This window comes from Nothobranchius furzeri, chromosome 10, assembly GCF_043380555.1.
Source record: "Nothobranchius furzeri strain GRZ-AD chromosome 10, NfurGRZ-RIMD1, whole genome shotgun sequence".
In the NCBI taxonomy this organism is placed as follows: Eukaryota; Metazoa; Chordata; class Actinopteri; order Cyprinodontiformes; family Nothobranchiidae; genus Nothobranchius; species Nothobranchius furzeri.
Window position 1 is genome coordinate 58,633,318 of NC_091750.1, and position 14,231 is coordinate 58,647,548.

A 14,231-nucleotide genomic window follows, 5' to 3' on the forward strand; every position below is an offset into this window, starting at 1 on the left:
TTTACATGACAGTTGATGGACAGATGATATGCTCTTCTAGGACATGTCTTAACTAAATCTTATTGAGAAGTACTACAGTAGCTTGCATTGCTTTACCAATAAGACTAATATATTTTTCTACAAGCTCTAGATATTTGCTTAGCAAAAACGTTTATCCAGTTATTTTCATCACTTACATCAGGCGCTGTGGCTTAGTTGGTCAAAGTGCCTGTCTAGTAAACAGGAGATCCTGGGTTCAAATCCCAGCAGTGCCTCTGAGTTGTGTTTGACGCAATAGTTGTGTGGAAACACAATGATTCTGGGATGTAAACAATCAAATTGTTAACATGACAGTTGATGTACAGATGATATGCTCTTATGGGAAATGTCTTAATTAAATCTTATTGAGAAGTACTACTTTAGCCTGCATTGCTTTTCCAATAAGACTAATCTAATTTTCTACAAGCTCTAGATAATTGCTTAGCAAAAACGTTCATCCAGTTCTTTTCTTCATCTACAGCAGGCGCTGTGGCTTAGTTGGTCAAAGTGCCTGTCTAGTAAACAGGTGATCCTGGGTTCAAATCCCAGCAGTTCCTCTGAGTTGTGTTTGAACCCAATAGTTGTTTGGAAACACAATGATTCCGGGAAGTAAACAATCAAATAGTTTACATGACAGTTGATGTACAGATGATATGCTCTTCTGGGACCTGTCTGAACTAAATCATATTGAGAAGTACTACAGTAGCCTGCATTGCTTTACCAATAAGACTAATATAATTTTCTACAAGCTCTAGATATTTGCTTAGCAAAAACGTTTATCCAGTTCTTTTCTTCATTTACATCAGGCGCTGTGGCTTAGTTGGTCAAAGTGCCTGTCCAGTAAACAGGAGATCCTGGGTTCAAATCCCAGCAGTGCCTTTGTGGTTGTAACAATATAACAGATAGCTAGAGGAAAGCAGAATAAGCTCGCTGGCTTGACAGGCATATTTCGACGGTGCTAAATAAAGCACAGGTAAATGACATGTCTGCTACATGTAATGACAAAAATTGATTGAGAAGTACTACATTATTTTCTATAGCTAGAATATCAAGATTAATTACTCTTTCTCAAATATCAAGATTTTCGCATAAGAAACGCCTAATGCAGTCCCATATATCTTTCAAAACAGGCGCTGTAGCTTAGTGGCCAAAGCGCCTGTCTTGTAAACAGGAGATCCTGGGTTCAAATCCCAGCAGTGCCTCTGAGTTGTTTCTGACTCAGTAGTTGTGTGGAAACACAATGATTCCGGTAAGTAAACAATCAAATAGTTTACATGACATTTGATGTACAGATGATATGCTCTTCTGGGACATGTCTTAACTAAATCTTATTGAGAAGTACTACAGTAGCTTGCATTGCTTTACCAATAAGACTAATATATTTTTCTACAAGCTCTAGATATTTGCTTAGCAAAAACGTTTATCCAGTTCTTTTCTTCACTTACATCAGGCGCTGTGGCTTAGTTGGTTGCAGTGCCTGTCTAGTAAACAGGAGAACCTGGGTTCAAATCCCAGCAGTGCCTCTGAGTTGTGTTTGACGCAATAGTTGTTTGGAAACACATTGATTCCGGGAAGTAAACAATCAAATAGTTTACAAGACAGTTGATGGACAGATGATATGCTCTTCTGGGACATGTCTTAACTAAATCTTATTGAGAAGTACTACAGTAGCTTGCATTGCTTTACCAATAAGACTAATATATTTTTCTACAAGCTCTAGATATTTGCTTAGCAAAAACGTTTATCCAGTTCTTTTCTTCACTTACATCAGGCGCTGTGGCTTAGTTGTTTAAAGTGCCTGTCTAGTAAACAGGAGAACCTGGGTTCAAATCCCAGCAGTGCCTCTGAGTTGTGTTTGACGCAATAGTTGTTTGGAAACACATTGATTCCGGGAAGTAAACAATCAAATAGTTTACATGACAGTTGATGGACAGATGATATGCTCTTCTGGGACATGTCTTAACTAAATCTTATTGAGAAGTACTACAGTAGCCTGCATTGCTTTACCAATAAGACTAATATAATTTTCTACAAGCTCTAGATATTTGCTTAGCAAAAACGTTTATCCAGTTCTTTTCTTAATTTACAGCCAGCGCTGTGGCTTAGTTGGTCAAAGTGCCTGTCTAGTAAACAGGAGATCCTGGGTTCAAATCCCAGCAGTACCTTTGTGTTTATTACAATATAACAGATAGCTAGAGGAAAGCAGAATAAGCTCGCTGCCTAGACAGGCATATGTCGACGGTGCTAAATAAAGCACAGGTAAATGACATGTCTGCTACATGTAATGACAAAAATTGATTGAGAAGTACTACATTATTTTCTATAGCTAGAATATCAAGATTAATTACTCTTTCTCAAATATCAAGATTTTCGCATAAGAAACCCCTAATGCAGTCCCATATGTGTTTCTAAACAGGCGCTGTAGCTTAGTGGCCAAAGCGCCTGTCTTGTTAACAGGAGATCATGGGTTCAAATCCCAGCAGTGCCTCTGAGTTGTTTCTGACTCAGTAGTTGTGTGGAAACACAATGATTCCGGGAAGCAAACAATCAAATAGTTTACATGACATATGATGTACAGATGATATGCTCTTCTGGGACATGTCTTAACTAAATCTTATTGAGAAGTACTACAGTAGCTTGCATTGCTTTACCAATAAGACTAATATATTTTTCTACAAGCTCTAGATATTTGCTTAGCAAAAACGTTTATCCAGTTCTTTTCGTCACTAACATCAGGCGCTGTGGCTTAGTTGGTCAAAGTGCCTGTCTAGTAAACAGGAGATTCTGGGTTCAAATCCCAGCAGTGCCTCTGAGTTGTGTTTGATGCAATAGTTGTTGTGGAAACACAATGATTCCGGGATGTAAACAATCAAATTGTTAACATGACAGTTGATGTACAGATGATATGCTCTTCAGTGACATGTCTTAATTAAATCTTATTGAGAAGTACTACAGTAGCCTGCATTGCTTTTCCAATAAGACTAATCTAATTTTCTACAAGCTCTAGATAATTGCTTAGCAAAAACGTTTATCCAGTTCTTTTCTTCATTTACAGCAGGCGCTGTGGCTTAGTTGGTCAAAGTTTCTGTCTAGTAAGCAGGAGATCATGGGTTTAAATCCCAGCAGTGCCTTTGTGTTTATTAAAATTCAACAGATAGCTAAGGGAAAGCAGAATAAGCTCGGTGCCTAGACAGTTATATTTTGATGGTGCTAAATAAAGCACAGGTAAACGACAAGTCTGCTACTTAAAATGACAAAAATTCATTGAGAATTACTACAATAAATTCCTATAGCTAGAATATCAAGATAAATTGCTCTTTCACAAATATCAAGATTATCGCATAAGAAAAGCCTAATGCAGTGTCATTGGTCTCTCAAAACAGGCGCTGTAGCTTAGTGGCCAAAGCACCTGTCTTGTAAACAGGAGATCCTGGGTTCATATCCCAGCAGTGCCTCTGAGTCTTTTCTGACTCAGTAGTTGTGTGGAAACACAATGATTCCAGGAAGTAAACAATCAAATAGTTTACATGACATTTGATGTACAGATGATATGCTCTTCTGGGACATGTCTTAACTAAATCTTATTGAGAAGTACTACAGTAGCTTGCATTGCTTTACCAATAAGACTAATATATTTTTCTACAAGCTCTAGATATTTGCTTAGCAAAAACGTTTATCCAGTTATTTTCGTCACTTACATCAGGCGCTGTGGCTTAGTTGGTCAAAGTGCCTGTCTAGTAAACAGGAGATCCTGGGTTCAAATCCCAGCAGTGCCTCTGAGTTGTGTTTGACGCAATAGTTGTGTGGAAACACAATGATTCTGGGATGTAAACAATCAAATTGTTAACATGACAGTTGATGTACAGATGATATGCTCTTATGGGACATGTCTTAATTAAATCTTATTGAGAAGTACTACAGTAGCCTGCATTGCTTTTCCAATAAGACTAATCTAATTTTCTACAAGCTCTAGATAATTGCTTAGCAAAAACGTTCATCCAGTTCTTTTCTTCATCTACAGCAGGCGCTGTGGCTTAGTTGGTCAAAGTGCCTGTCTAGTAAACAGGTGATCCTGGGTTCAAATCCCAGCAGTGCCTCTGAGTTGTGTTTGACCCAATAGTTGTTTGGAAACACAATGATTCCGGGAAGTAAACAATCAAATAGTTTACATGACAGTTGATGTACAGATGATATGCTCTTCTGGGACCTGTCTTAACTAAATCATATTGAGAAGTACTACAGTAGCCTGCATTGCTTTACCAATAAGACTAATATAATTTTCTACAAGCTCTAGATATTTGCTTAGCAAAAACGTTTATCCAGTTCTTTTCTTCATTTAGATCAGGCGCTGTGGCTTAGTTGGTCAAAGTGCCTGTCCAGTAAACAGGAGATCCTGGGTTCAAATCCCAGCAGTGCCTTTGTGGTTGTAACAATATAACAGATAGCTAGAGGAAAGCAAAATAAGCTCGCTGGCTTGACAGGCATATTTCGACGGTGCTAAATAAAGCACAGGTAAATGACATGTCTGCTACATGTAATGACAAAAATTGATTGAGAAGTACTACATTATTTTCTATAGCTAGAATATCAAGATTAATTACTCTTTCTCAAATATCAAGATTTTCGCATAAGAAACGCCTAATGCAGTCCCATATATCTTTCAAAACAGGCGCTGTAGCTTAGTGGCCAAAGCGCCTGTCTTGTAAACAGGAGATCCTGGGTTCAAATCCCAGCAGTGCCTCTGAGTTGTTTCTGACTCAGTAGTTGTGTGGAAACACAATGATTCCGGTAAGTAAACAATCAAATAGTTTACATGACATTTGATGTACAGATGATATGCTCTTCTGGGACATGTCTTAACTAAATCTTATTGAGAAGTACTACAGTAGCTTGCATTGCTTTACCAATAAGACTAATATATTTTTCTACAAGCTCTAGATATTTGCTTAGCAAAAACGTTTATCCAGTTCTTTTCTTCACTTACATCAGGCGCTGTGGCTTAGTTGGTTGCAGTGCCTGTCTAGTAAACAGGAGAACCTGGGTTCAAATCCCAGCAGTGCCTCTGAGTTGTGTTTGACGCAATAGTTGTTTGGAAACACATTGATTCCGGGAAGTAAACAATCAAATAGTTTACATGACAGTTGATGGACAGATGATATGCTCTTCTAGGACTTGTCTTAACTAAATCTTATTGAGAAGTACTACAGTAGCTTGCATTGCTTTACCAATAAGACTAATATATTTTTCTACAAGCTCTAGATATTTGCTTAGCAAAAACGTTTATCCAGTTATTTTCGTCACTTACATCAGGCGCTGTGGCTTAGTTGGTCAAAGTGCCTGTCTAGTAAACAGGAGATCCTGGGTTCAAATCCCAGCAGTGCCTCTGAGTTGTGTTTGACGCAATAGTTGTGTGGAAACACAATGATTCTGGGATGTAAACAATCAAATTGTTAACATGACAGTTGATGTACAGATGATATGCTCTTATGGGACATGTCTTAATTAAATCTTATTGAGAAGTACTACAGTAGCCTGCATTGCTTTTCCAATAAGACTAATCTAATTTTCTACAAGCTCTAGATAATTGCTTAGCAAAAACGTTAATCCAGTTCTTTTCTTCATCTACAGCAGGCGCTGTGGCTTAGTTGGTCAAAGTGCCTGTCTAGTAAACAGGTGATCCTGGGTTCAAATCCCAGCAGTGCCTCTGAGTTGTGTTTGACCCAATAGTTGTTTGGAAACACAATGATTCCGGGAAGTAAACAATCAAATAGTTTACATGACAGTTGATGTACAGATGATATGCTCTTCTGGGACCTGTCTGAACTAAATCATATTGAGAAGTACTACAGTAGCCTGCATTGCTTTACCAATAAGACTAATATAATTTTCTACAAGCTCTAGATATTTGCTTAGCAAAAACGTTTATCCAGTTCTTTTCTTCATTTACATCAGGCGCTGTGGCTTAGTTGGTCAAAGTGCCTGTCCAGTAAACAGGAGATCCTGGGTTCAAATCCCAGCAGTGCCTTTGTGGTTGTAACAATATAACAGATAGCTAGAGGAAAGCAGAATAAGCTCGCTGGCTTGACAGGCATATTTCGACGGTGCTAAATAAAGCACAGGTAAATGACATGTCTGCTACATGTAATGACAAAAATTGATTGAGAAGTACTACATTATTTTCTATAGCTAGAATATCAAGATTAATTACTCTTTCTCAAATATCAAGATTTTCGCATAAGAAACGCCTAATGCAGTCCCATATATCTTTCAAAACAGGCGCTGTAGCTTAGTGGCCAAAGCGCCTGTCTTGTAAACAGGAGATCCTGGGTTCCAATCCCAGCAGTGCCTCTGAGTTGTTTCTGACTCAGTAGTTGTGTGGAAACACAATGATTCCGGTAAGTAAACAACCAAATAGTTTACATGACATTTGATGTACAGATGATATGCTCTTCTGGGACATGTCTTAACTAAATCTTATTGAGAAGTACTACAGTAGCTTGCATTGCTTTACCAATAAGACTAATATATTTTTCTACAAGCTCTAGATATTTGCTTAGCAAAAACGTTTATCCAGTTCTTTTCTTCACTTACATCAGGCGCTGTGGCTTAGTTGGTTGCAGTGCCTGTCTAGTAAACAGGAGAACCTGGGTTCAAATCCCAGCAGTGCCTCTGAGTTGTGTTTGACGCAATAGTTGTTTGGAAACACATTGATTCCGGGAAGTAAACAATCAAATAGTTTACATGACATTTGATGTACAGATGATATGCTCTTCTGGGACATGTCTTAACTAAATCTTATTGAGAAGTACTACAGTAGCTTGCATTGCTTTACCAATAAGACTAATATATTTTTCTACAAGCTCTAGATATTTGCTTAGCAAAAACGTTTATCCAGTTCTTTTCTTCACTTACATCAGGCGCTGTGGCTTAGTTGGTTAAAGTGCCTGTCTAGTAAACAGGAGAACCTGGGTTCAAATCCCAGCAGTGCCTCTGAGTTGTGTTTGACGCAATAGTTGTTTGGAAACACATTGATTCCGGGAAGTAAAAAATCAAATAGTTTACATGACAGTTGATGGACAGATGATATGCTCTTCTGGGACATGTCTTAACTAAATCTTATTGAGAAGTACTACAGTAGCCTGCATTGCTTTACCAATAAGACTAATATAATTTTCTACAAGCTCTAGATATTTGCTTAGCAAAAACGTTTATCCAGTTCTTTTCTTAATTTACAGCCAGCTCTGTGGCTTAGTTGGTCAAAGTGCCTGTCTAGTAAACAGGAGATCCTGGGTTCAAATCCCAGCAGTACCTTTGTGTTTATTACAATATAACAGATAGCTAGAGGAAAGCAGAATAAGCTCGGTGCCTAGACAGGCATATGTCGACGGTGCTAAATAAAGCACAGGTAAATGACATGTCTGCTACATGTAATGACAAAAATTGATTGAGAAGTACTACATTATTTTCTATAGCTAGAATATCAAGATTAATTACTCTTTCTCAAATATCAAGATTTTCGCATAAGAAACCCCTAATGCAGTCCCATGTGTGTTTCTAAACAGGCGCTGTAGCTTAGTGGCCAAAGCGCCTGTCTTGTTAACAGGAGATCATGGGTTCAAATCCCAGCAGTGCCTCTGAGTTGTTTCTGACTCAGTAGTTGTGTGGAAACACAATGATTCCGGGAAGCAAACAATCAAATAGTTTACATGACATATGATGTACAGATGATATGCTCTTCTGGGACATGTCTTAACTAAATCTTATTGAGAAGTACTACAGTAGCTTGCATTGCTTTACCAATAAGACTAATATATTTTTCTACAAGCTCTAGATATTTGCTTAGCAAAAACGTTTATCCAGTTCTTTTCGTCACTAACATCAGGTGCTGTGGCTTAGTTGGTCAAAGTGCCTGTCTAGTAAACAGGAGATTCTGGGTTCAAATCCCAGCAGTGCCTCTGAGTTGTGTTTGATGCAATAGTTGTTGTGGAAACACAATGATTCCGGGATGTAAACAATCAAATTGTTAACATGACAGTTGATGTACAGATGATATGCTCTTCAGGGACATGTCTTAATTAAATCTTATTGAGAAGTACTACAGTAGCCTGCATTGCTTTTCCAATAAGACTAATCTAATTTTCTACAAGCTCTAGATAATTGCTTAGCAAAAACGTTTATCCAGTTCTTTTCTTCATTTACAGCAGGCGCTGTGGCTTAGTTGGTCAAAGTTTCTGTCTAGTAAGCAGGAGATCATGGGTTTAAATCCCAGCAGTGCCTTTGTGTTTATTAAAATTCAACAGATAGCTAAGGGAAAGCAGAATAAGCTCGGTGCCTAGACAGTTATATTTTGATGGTGCTAAATAAAGCACAGGTAAACGACAAGTCTGCTACTTAAAATGACAAAAATTCATTGAGAATTACTACAATAAATTCCTATAGCTAGAATATCAAGATAAATTGCTCTTTCACAAATATCAAGATTATCGCATAAGAAAAGCCTAATGCAGTGTCATTGGTCTCTCAAAACAGGCGCTGTAGCTTAGTGGCCAAAGCACCTGTCTTGTAAACAGGAGATCCTGGGTTCATATCCCAGCAGTGCCTCTGAGTCTTTTCTGACTCAGTAGTTGTGTGGAAACACAATGATTCCAGGAAGTAAACAATCAAATAGTTTACATGACATTTGATGTACAGATGATATGCTCTTCTGGGACATGTCTTAACTAAATCTTATTGAGAAGTACTACAGTAGCTTGCATTGCTTTACCAATAAGACTAATATATTTTTCTACAAGCTCTAGATATTTGCTTAGCAAAAACGTTTATCCAGTTATTTTCGTCACTTACATCAGGCGCTGTGGCTTAGTTGGTCAAAGTGCCTGTCTAGTAAACAGGAGATCCTGGGTTCAAATCCCAGCAGTGCCTCTGAGTTGTGTTTGACGCAATAGTTGTGTGGAAACACAATGATTCTGGGATGTAAACAATCAAATTGTTAACATGACAGTTGATGTACAGATGATATGCTCTTATGGGACATGTCTTAATTAAATCTTATTGAGAAGTACTACAGTAGCCTGCATTGCTTTTCCAATAAGACTAATCTAATTTTCTACAAGCTCTAGATAATTGCTTAGCAAAAACGTTCATCCAGTTCTTTTCTTCATCTACAGCAGGCGCTGTGGCTTAGTTGGTCAAAGTGCCTGTCTAGTAAACAGGTGATCCTGGGTTCAAATCCCAGCAGTGCCTCTGAGTTGTGTTTGACCCAATAGTTGTTTGGAAACACAATGATTCCGGGAAGTAAACAATCAAATAGTTTACATGACAGTTGATGTACAGATGATATGCTCTTCTGGGACCTGTCTTAACTAAATCATATTGAGAAGTACTACAGTAGCCTGCATTGCTTTACCAATAAGACTAATATAATTTTCTAAGCTCTAGATATTTGCTTAGCAAAAACGTTTATCCAGTTCTTTTCTTCATTTAGATCAGGCGCTGTGGCTTAGTTGGTCAAAGTGCCTGTCCAGTAAACAGGAGATCCTGGGTTCAAATCCCAGCAGTGCCTTTGTGGTTGTAACAATATAACAGATAGCTAGAGGAAAGCAAAATAAGCTCGCTGGCTTGACAGGCATATTTCGACGGTGCTAAATAAAGCACAGGTAAATGACATGTCTGCTACATGTAATGACAAAAATTGATTGAGAAGTACTACATTATTTTCTATAGCTAGAATATCAAGATTAATTACTCTTTCTCAAATATCAAGATTTTCGCATAAGAAACGCCTAATGCAGTCCCATATATCTTTCAAAACAGGCGCTGTAGCTTAGTGGCCAAAGCGCCTGTCTTGTAAACAGGAGATCCTGGGTTCAAATCCCAGCAGTGCCTCTGAGTTGTTTCTGACTCAGTAGTTGTGTGGAAACACAATGATTCCGGTAAGTAAACAATCAAATAGTTTACATGACATTTGATGTACAGATGATATGCTCTTCTGGGACATGTCTTAACTAAATCTTATTGAGAAGTACTACAGTAGCTTGCATTGCTTTACCAATAAGACTAATATATTTTTCTACAAGCTCTAGATATTTGCTTAGCAAAAACGTTTATCCAGTTCTTTTCTTCACTTACATCAGGCGCTGTGGCTTAGTTGGTTGCAGTGCCTGTCTAGTAAACAGGAGAACCTGGGTTCAAATCCCAGCAGTGCCTCTGAGTTGTGTTTGACGCAATAGTTGTTTGGAAACACATTGATTCCGGGAAGTAAACAATCAAATAGTTTACATGACAGTTGATGGACAGATGATATGCTCTTCTAGGACATGTCTTAACTAAATCTTATTGAGAAGTACTACAGTAGCTTGCATTGCTTTACCAATAAGACTAATATATTTTTCTACAAGCTCTAGATATTTGCTTAGCAAAAACGTTTATCCAGTTATTTTCGTCACTTACATCAGGCGCTGTGGCTTAGTTGGTCAAAGTGCCTGTCTAGTAAACAGGAGATCCTGGGTTCAAATCCCAGCAGTGCCTCTGAGTTGTGTTTGACGCAATAGTTGTGTGGAAACACAATGATTCTGGGATGTAAACAATCAAATTGTTAACATGACAGTTGATGTACAGATGATATGCTCTTATGGGACATGTCTTAATTAAATCTTATTGAGAAGTACTACAGTAGCCTGCATTGCTTTTCCAATAAGACTAATCTAATTTTCTACAAGCTCTAGATAATTGCTTAGCAAAAACGTTCATCCAGTTCTTTTCTTCATCTACAGCAGGCGCTGTGGCTTAGTTGGTCAAAGTGCCTGTCTAGTAAACAGGTGATCCTGGGTTCAAATCCCAGCAGTGCCTCTGAGTTGTGTTTGACCCAATAGTTGTTTGGAAACACAATGATTCCGGGAAGTAAACAATCAAATAGTTTACATGACAGTTGATGTACAGATGATATGCTCTTCTGGGACCTGTCTGAACTAAATCATATTGAGAAGTACTACAGTAGCCTGCATTGCTTTACCAATAAGACTAATATAATTTTCTACAAGCTCTAGATATTTGCTTAGCAAAAACGTTTATCCAGTTCTTTTCTTCATTTACATCAGGCGCTGTGGCTTAGTTGGTCAAAGTGCCTGTCCAGTAAACAGGAGATCCTGGGTTCAAATCCCAGCAGTGCCTTTGTGGTTGTAACAATATAACAGATAGCTAGAGGAAAGCAGAATAAGCTCGCTGGCTTGACAGGCATATTTCGACGGTGCTAAATAAAGCACAGGTAAATGACATGTCTGCTACATGTAATGACAAAAATTGATTGAGAAGTACTACATTATTTTCTATAGCTAGAATATCAAGATTAATTACTCTTTCTCAAATATCAAGATTTTCGCATAAGAAACGCCTAATGCAGTCCCATATATCTTTCAAAACAGGCGCTGTAGCTTAGTGGCCAAAGCGCCTGTCTTGTAAACAGGAGATCCTGGGTTCCAATCCCAGCAGTGCCTCTGAGTTGTTTCTGACTCAGTAGTTATGTGGAAACACAATGATTCCGGTAAGTAAACAACCAAATAGTTTACATGACATTTGATGTACAGATGATATGCTCTTCTGGGACATGTCTTAACTAAATCTTATTGAGAAGTACTACAGTAGCTTGCATTGCTTTACCAATAAGACTAATATATTTTTCTACAAGCTCTAGATATTTGCTTAGCAAAAACGTTTATCCAGTTCTTTTCTTCACTTACATCAGGCGCTGTGGCTTAGTTGGTTGCAGTGCCTGTCTAGTAAACAGGAGAACCTGGGTTCAAATCCCAGCAGTACCTCTGAGTTGTGTTTGACGCAATAGTTGTTTGGAAACACATTGATTCCGGGAAGTAAACAATCAAATAGTTTACATGACAGTTGATGGACAGATGATATGCTCTTCTGGGACATGTCTTAACTAAATCTTATTGAGAAGTACTACAGTAGCTTGCATTGCTTTACCAATAAGACTAATATATTTTTCTACAAGCTCTAGATATTTGCTTAGCAAAAACGTTTATCCAGTTCTTTTCTTCACTTACATCAGGCGCTGTGGCTTAGTTGGTTAAAGTGCCTGTCTAGTAAACAGGAGAACCTGGGTTCAAATCCCAGCAGTGCCTCTGAGTTGTGTTTGACGCAATAGTTGTTTGGAAACACATTGATTCCGGGAAGTAAACAATCAAATAGTTTACATGACAGTTGATGGACAGATGATATGCTCTTCTGGGACATGTCTTAACTAAATCTTATTGAGAAGTACTACAGTAGCCTGCATTGCTTTACCAATAAGACTAATATAATTTTCTACAAGCTCTAGATATTTGCTTAGCAAAAACGTTTATCCAGTTCTTTTCTTAATTTACAGCCAGCGCTGTGGCTTAGTTGGTCAAAGTGCCTGTCTAGTAAACAGGAGATCCTGGGTTCAAATCCCAGCAGTACCTTTGTGTTTATTACAATATAACAGATAGCTAGAGGAAAGCAGAATAAGCTCGGTGCCTAGACAGGCATATGTCGACGGTGCTAAATAAAGCACAGGTAAATGACATGTCTGCTACATGTAATGACAAAAATTGATTGAGAAGTACTACATTATTTTCTATAGCTAGAATATCAAGATTAATTACTCTTTCTCAAATATCAAGATTTTCGCATAAGAAACCCCTAATGCAGTCCCATATGTGTTTCTAAACAGGCGCTGTAGCTTAGTGGCCAAAGCGCCTGTCTTGTTAACAGGAGATCATGGGTTCAAATCCCAGCAGTGCCTCTGAGTTGTTTCTGACTCAGTAGTTGTGTGGAAACACAATGATTCCGGGAAGCAAACAATCAAATAGTTTACATGACATATGATGTACAGATGATATGCTCTTCTGGGACATGTCTTAACTAAATCTTATTGAGAAGTACTACAGTAGCTTGCATTGCTTTACCAATAAGACTAATATATTTTTCTACAAGCTCTAGATATTTGCTTAGCAAAAACGTTTATCCAGTTCTTTTCGTCACTAACATCAGGCGCTGTGGCTTAGTTGGTCAAAGTGCCTGTCTAGTAAACAGGAGATTCTGGGTTCAAATCCCAGCAGTGCCTCTGAGTTGTGTTTGATGCAATAGTTGTTGTGGAAACACAATGATTCCGGGATGTAAACAATCAAATTGTTAACATGACAGTTGATGTACAGATGATATGCTCTTCAGGGACATGTCTTAATTAAATCTTATTGAGAAGTACTACAGTAGCCTGCATTGCTTTTCCAATAAGACTAATCTAATTTTCTACAAGCTCTAGATAATTGCTTAGCAAAAACGTTTATCCAGTTCTTTTCTTCATTTACAGCAGGCGCTGTGGCTTAGTTGGTCAAAGTTTCTGTCTAGTAAGCAGGAGATCATGGGTTTAAATCCCAGCAGTGCCTTTGTGTTTATTAAAATTCAACAGATAGCTAAGGGAAAGCAGAATAAGCTCGGTGCCTAGACAGTTATATTTTGATGGTGCTAAATAAAGCACAGGTAAACGAAGAGTCTGCTACATGTAATGACAAAAATTCATTGAGAAGTACTACATTAATTTCTATAGCTAGAATATCAAGATAAATTACTCCTTCTAAAATATCAAGATTTTCGCATAAGAAAAGCCTAATGCAGTCCCATATGTCTTTCAAAGCAGGCACTGTAGCTTATTGGCCAAAGCGCCTTTCTTGTAAACACGAGATCCTGGATTCAAATCCCAGCAGTGCCTCTGGGTTGTTTCTGACTCAGTAGTTGTGTGGAAACACAATGATTACGGGAAGTAAACAATCAAAAAGTTTACATGACATTTGATGTACAGATGATATGCTCTTCTGGGACATGTCTTAACTAAATCTTATTGAGAAGTACTACAGTAGCTTGCATTGCTTTACCAATAAGACTAATATAATTTTCTACAAGCTCTAGATATTTGCTTAGCAAAAACGTTTATCCAGTTCTTTTCTTCATTTACATCAGGCGCTGTGGTTTAGTTGGTCAAAGTGCCTGTCTAGTAAACAGGAGATCCTGGGTTCAAATCCCAGCAGTGCCTCTGAGTTGTGTTTGACTCAGTAGTTGTTTGGAAACACAATGATTCCGGGAAGTAAACAATCAAATAGTTTACGTGACAGTTGATGGACAGGTGATATGCTCTTCTGGGACATGTCTTAACCAAATCTTATTGAGAAGTACTACAGTAG

The 14,231-nt window shown here is 38.1% G+C and overlaps 30 non-coding genes across 30 annotated transcripts; all 30 read left to right on the forward strand.

Moving 5' to 3' along the window:
* Window positions 1-180: 180 nt before the first annotated feature.
* trnat-agu (transfer RNA threonine (anticodon AGU)) lies at window positions 181-254 on the forward strand. The gene has a single exon. It is a non-coding gene; the product is annotated as a tRNA-Thr (tRNA).
* A 569-nt stretch (window positions 255-823) lies between these two features.
* On the forward strand, window positions 824-897 carry trnat-agu (transfer RNA threonine (anticodon AGU)). The gene has a single exon. It is a non-coding gene; the product is annotated as a tRNA-Thr (tRNA).
* A 250-nt stretch (window positions 898-1,147) lies between these two features.
* On the forward strand, window positions 1,148-1,220 carry trnat-ugu (transfer RNA threonine (anticodon UGU)). Its single transcript has one exon. It is a non-coding gene; the product is annotated as a tRNA-Thr (tRNA).
* A 1,213-nt stretch (window positions 1,221-2,433) lies between these two features.
* trnat-ugu (transfer RNA threonine (anticodon UGU)) lies at window positions 2,434-2,506 on the forward strand. Its single transcript has one exon. It is a non-coding gene; the product is annotated as a tRNA-Thr (tRNA).
* A 247-nt stretch (window positions 2,507-2,753) lies between these two features.
* Window positions 2,754-2,827, forward strand: trnat-agu (transfer RNA threonine (anticodon AGU)). Its single transcript has one exon. It is a non-coding gene; the product is annotated as a tRNA-Thr (tRNA).
* Window positions 2,828-3,400: 573 nt separating this feature from the next.
* trnat-ugu (transfer RNA threonine (anticodon UGU)) lies at window positions 3,401-3,473 on the forward strand. The gene has a single exon. It is a non-coding gene; the product is annotated as a tRNA-Thr (tRNA).
* Window positions 3,474-3,720: 247 nt separating this feature from the next.
* Window positions 3,721-3,794, forward strand: trnat-agu (transfer RNA threonine (anticodon AGU)). Its single transcript has one exon. It is a non-coding gene; the product is annotated as a tRNA-Thr (tRNA).
* A 247-nt stretch (window positions 3,795-4,041) lies between these two features.
* Window positions 4,042-4,115, forward strand: trnat-agu (transfer RNA threonine (anticodon AGU)). The gene has a single exon. It is a non-coding gene; the product is annotated as a tRNA-Thr (tRNA).
* A 247-nt stretch (window positions 4,116-4,362) lies between these two features.
* trnat-agu (transfer RNA threonine (anticodon AGU)) lies at window positions 4,363-4,436 on the forward strand. The gene has a single exon. It is a non-coding gene; the product is annotated as a tRNA-Thr (tRNA).
* A 250-nt stretch (window positions 4,437-4,686) lies between these two features.
* Window positions 4,687-4,759, forward strand: trnat-ugu (transfer RNA threonine (anticodon UGU)). Its single transcript has one exon. It is a non-coding gene; the product is annotated as a tRNA-Thr (tRNA).
* A 568-nt stretch (window positions 4,760-5,327) lies between these two features.
* Window positions 5,328-5,401, forward strand: trnat-agu (transfer RNA threonine (anticodon AGU)). The gene has a single exon. It is a non-coding gene; the product is annotated as a tRNA-Thr (tRNA).
* Window positions 5,402-5,648: 247 nt separating this feature from the next.
* On the forward strand, window positions 5,649-5,722 carry trnat-agu (transfer RNA threonine (anticodon AGU)). The gene has a single exon. It is a non-coding gene; the product is annotated as a tRNA-Thr (tRNA).
* Window positions 5,723-5,969: 247 nt separating this feature from the next.
* On the forward strand, window positions 5,970-6,043 carry trnat-agu (transfer RNA threonine (anticodon AGU)). Its single transcript has one exon. It is a non-coding gene; the product is annotated as a tRNA-Thr (tRNA).
* Window positions 6,044-6,293: 250 nt separating this feature from the next.
* trnat-ugu (transfer RNA threonine (anticodon UGU)) lies at window positions 6,294-6,366 on the forward strand. The gene has a single exon. It is a non-coding gene; the product is annotated as a tRNA-Thr (tRNA).
* Window positions 6,367-6,934: 568 nt separating this feature from the next.
* On the forward strand, window positions 6,935-7,008 carry trnat-agu (transfer RNA threonine (anticodon AGU)). The gene has a single exon. It is a non-coding gene; the product is annotated as a tRNA-Thr (tRNA).
* A 571-nt stretch (window positions 7,009-7,579) lies between these two features.
* trnat-ugu (transfer RNA threonine (anticodon UGU)) lies at window positions 7,580-7,652 on the forward strand. The gene has a single exon. It is a non-coding gene; the product is annotated as a tRNA-Thr (tRNA).
* A 247-nt stretch (window positions 7,653-7,899) lies between these two features.
* Window positions 7,900-7,973, forward strand: trnat-agu (transfer RNA threonine (anticodon AGU)). Its single transcript has one exon. It is a non-coding gene; the product is annotated as a tRNA-Thr (tRNA).
* Window positions 7,974-8,546: 573 nt separating this feature from the next.
* trnat-ugu (transfer RNA threonine (anticodon UGU)) lies at window positions 8,547-8,619 on the forward strand. The gene has a single exon. It is a non-coding gene; the product is annotated as a tRNA-Thr (tRNA).
* A 247-nt stretch (window positions 8,620-8,866) lies between these two features.
* Window positions 8,867-8,940, forward strand: trnat-agu (transfer RNA threonine (anticodon AGU)). Its single transcript has one exon. It is a non-coding gene; the product is annotated as a tRNA-Thr (tRNA).
* Window positions 8,941-9,187: 247 nt separating this feature from the next.
* trnat-agu (transfer RNA threonine (anticodon AGU)) lies at window positions 9,188-9,261 on the forward strand. The gene has a single exon. It is a non-coding gene; the product is annotated as a tRNA-Thr (tRNA).
* Window positions 9,262-9,506: 245 nt separating this feature from the next.
* On the forward strand, window positions 9,507-9,580 carry trnat-agu (transfer RNA threonine (anticodon AGU)). The gene has a single exon. It is a non-coding gene; the product is annotated as a tRNA-Thr (tRNA).
* Window positions 9,581-9,830: 250 nt separating this feature from the next.
* trnat-ugu (transfer RNA threonine (anticodon UGU)) lies at window positions 9,831-9,903 on the forward strand. Its single transcript has one exon. It is a non-coding gene; the product is annotated as a tRNA-Thr (tRNA).
* Window positions 9,904-10,471: 568 nt separating this feature from the next.
* On the forward strand, window positions 10,472-10,545 carry trnat-agu (transfer RNA threonine (anticodon AGU)). Its single transcript has one exon. It is a non-coding gene; the product is annotated as a tRNA-Thr (tRNA).
* Window positions 10,546-10,792: 247 nt separating this feature from the next.
* On the forward strand, window positions 10,793-10,866 carry trnat-agu (transfer RNA threonine (anticodon AGU)). The gene has a single exon. It is a non-coding gene; the product is annotated as a tRNA-Thr (tRNA).
* Window positions 10,867-11,113: 247 nt separating this feature from the next.
* Window positions 11,114-11,187, forward strand: trnat-agu (transfer RNA threonine (anticodon AGU)). Its single transcript has one exon. It is a non-coding gene; the product is annotated as a tRNA-Thr (tRNA).
* A 250-nt stretch (window positions 11,188-11,437) lies between these two features.
* trnat-ugu (transfer RNA threonine (anticodon UGU)) lies at window positions 11,438-11,510 on the forward strand. Its single transcript has one exon. It is a non-coding gene; the product is annotated as a tRNA-Thr (tRNA).
* Window positions 11,511-12,078: 568 nt separating this feature from the next.
* trnat-agu (transfer RNA threonine (anticodon AGU)) lies at window positions 12,079-12,152 on the forward strand. Its single transcript has one exon. It is a non-coding gene; the product is annotated as a tRNA-Thr (tRNA).
* A 571-nt stretch (window positions 12,153-12,723) lies between these two features.
* On the forward strand, window positions 12,724-12,796 carry trnat-ugu (transfer RNA threonine (anticodon UGU)). The gene has a single exon. It is a non-coding gene; the product is annotated as a tRNA-Thr (tRNA).
* Window positions 12,797-13,043: 247 nt separating this feature from the next.
* Window positions 13,044-13,117, forward strand: trnat-agu (transfer RNA threonine (anticodon AGU)). The gene has a single exon. It is a non-coding gene; the product is annotated as a tRNA-Thr (tRNA).
* Window positions 13,118-14,009: 892 nt separating this feature from the next.
* trnat-agu (transfer RNA threonine (anticodon AGU)) lies at window positions 14,010-14,083 on the forward strand. Its single transcript has one exon. It is a non-coding gene; the product is annotated as a tRNA-Thr (tRNA).
* The last annotated feature ends 148 nt before the right edge of the window (window positions 14,084-14,231 follow it).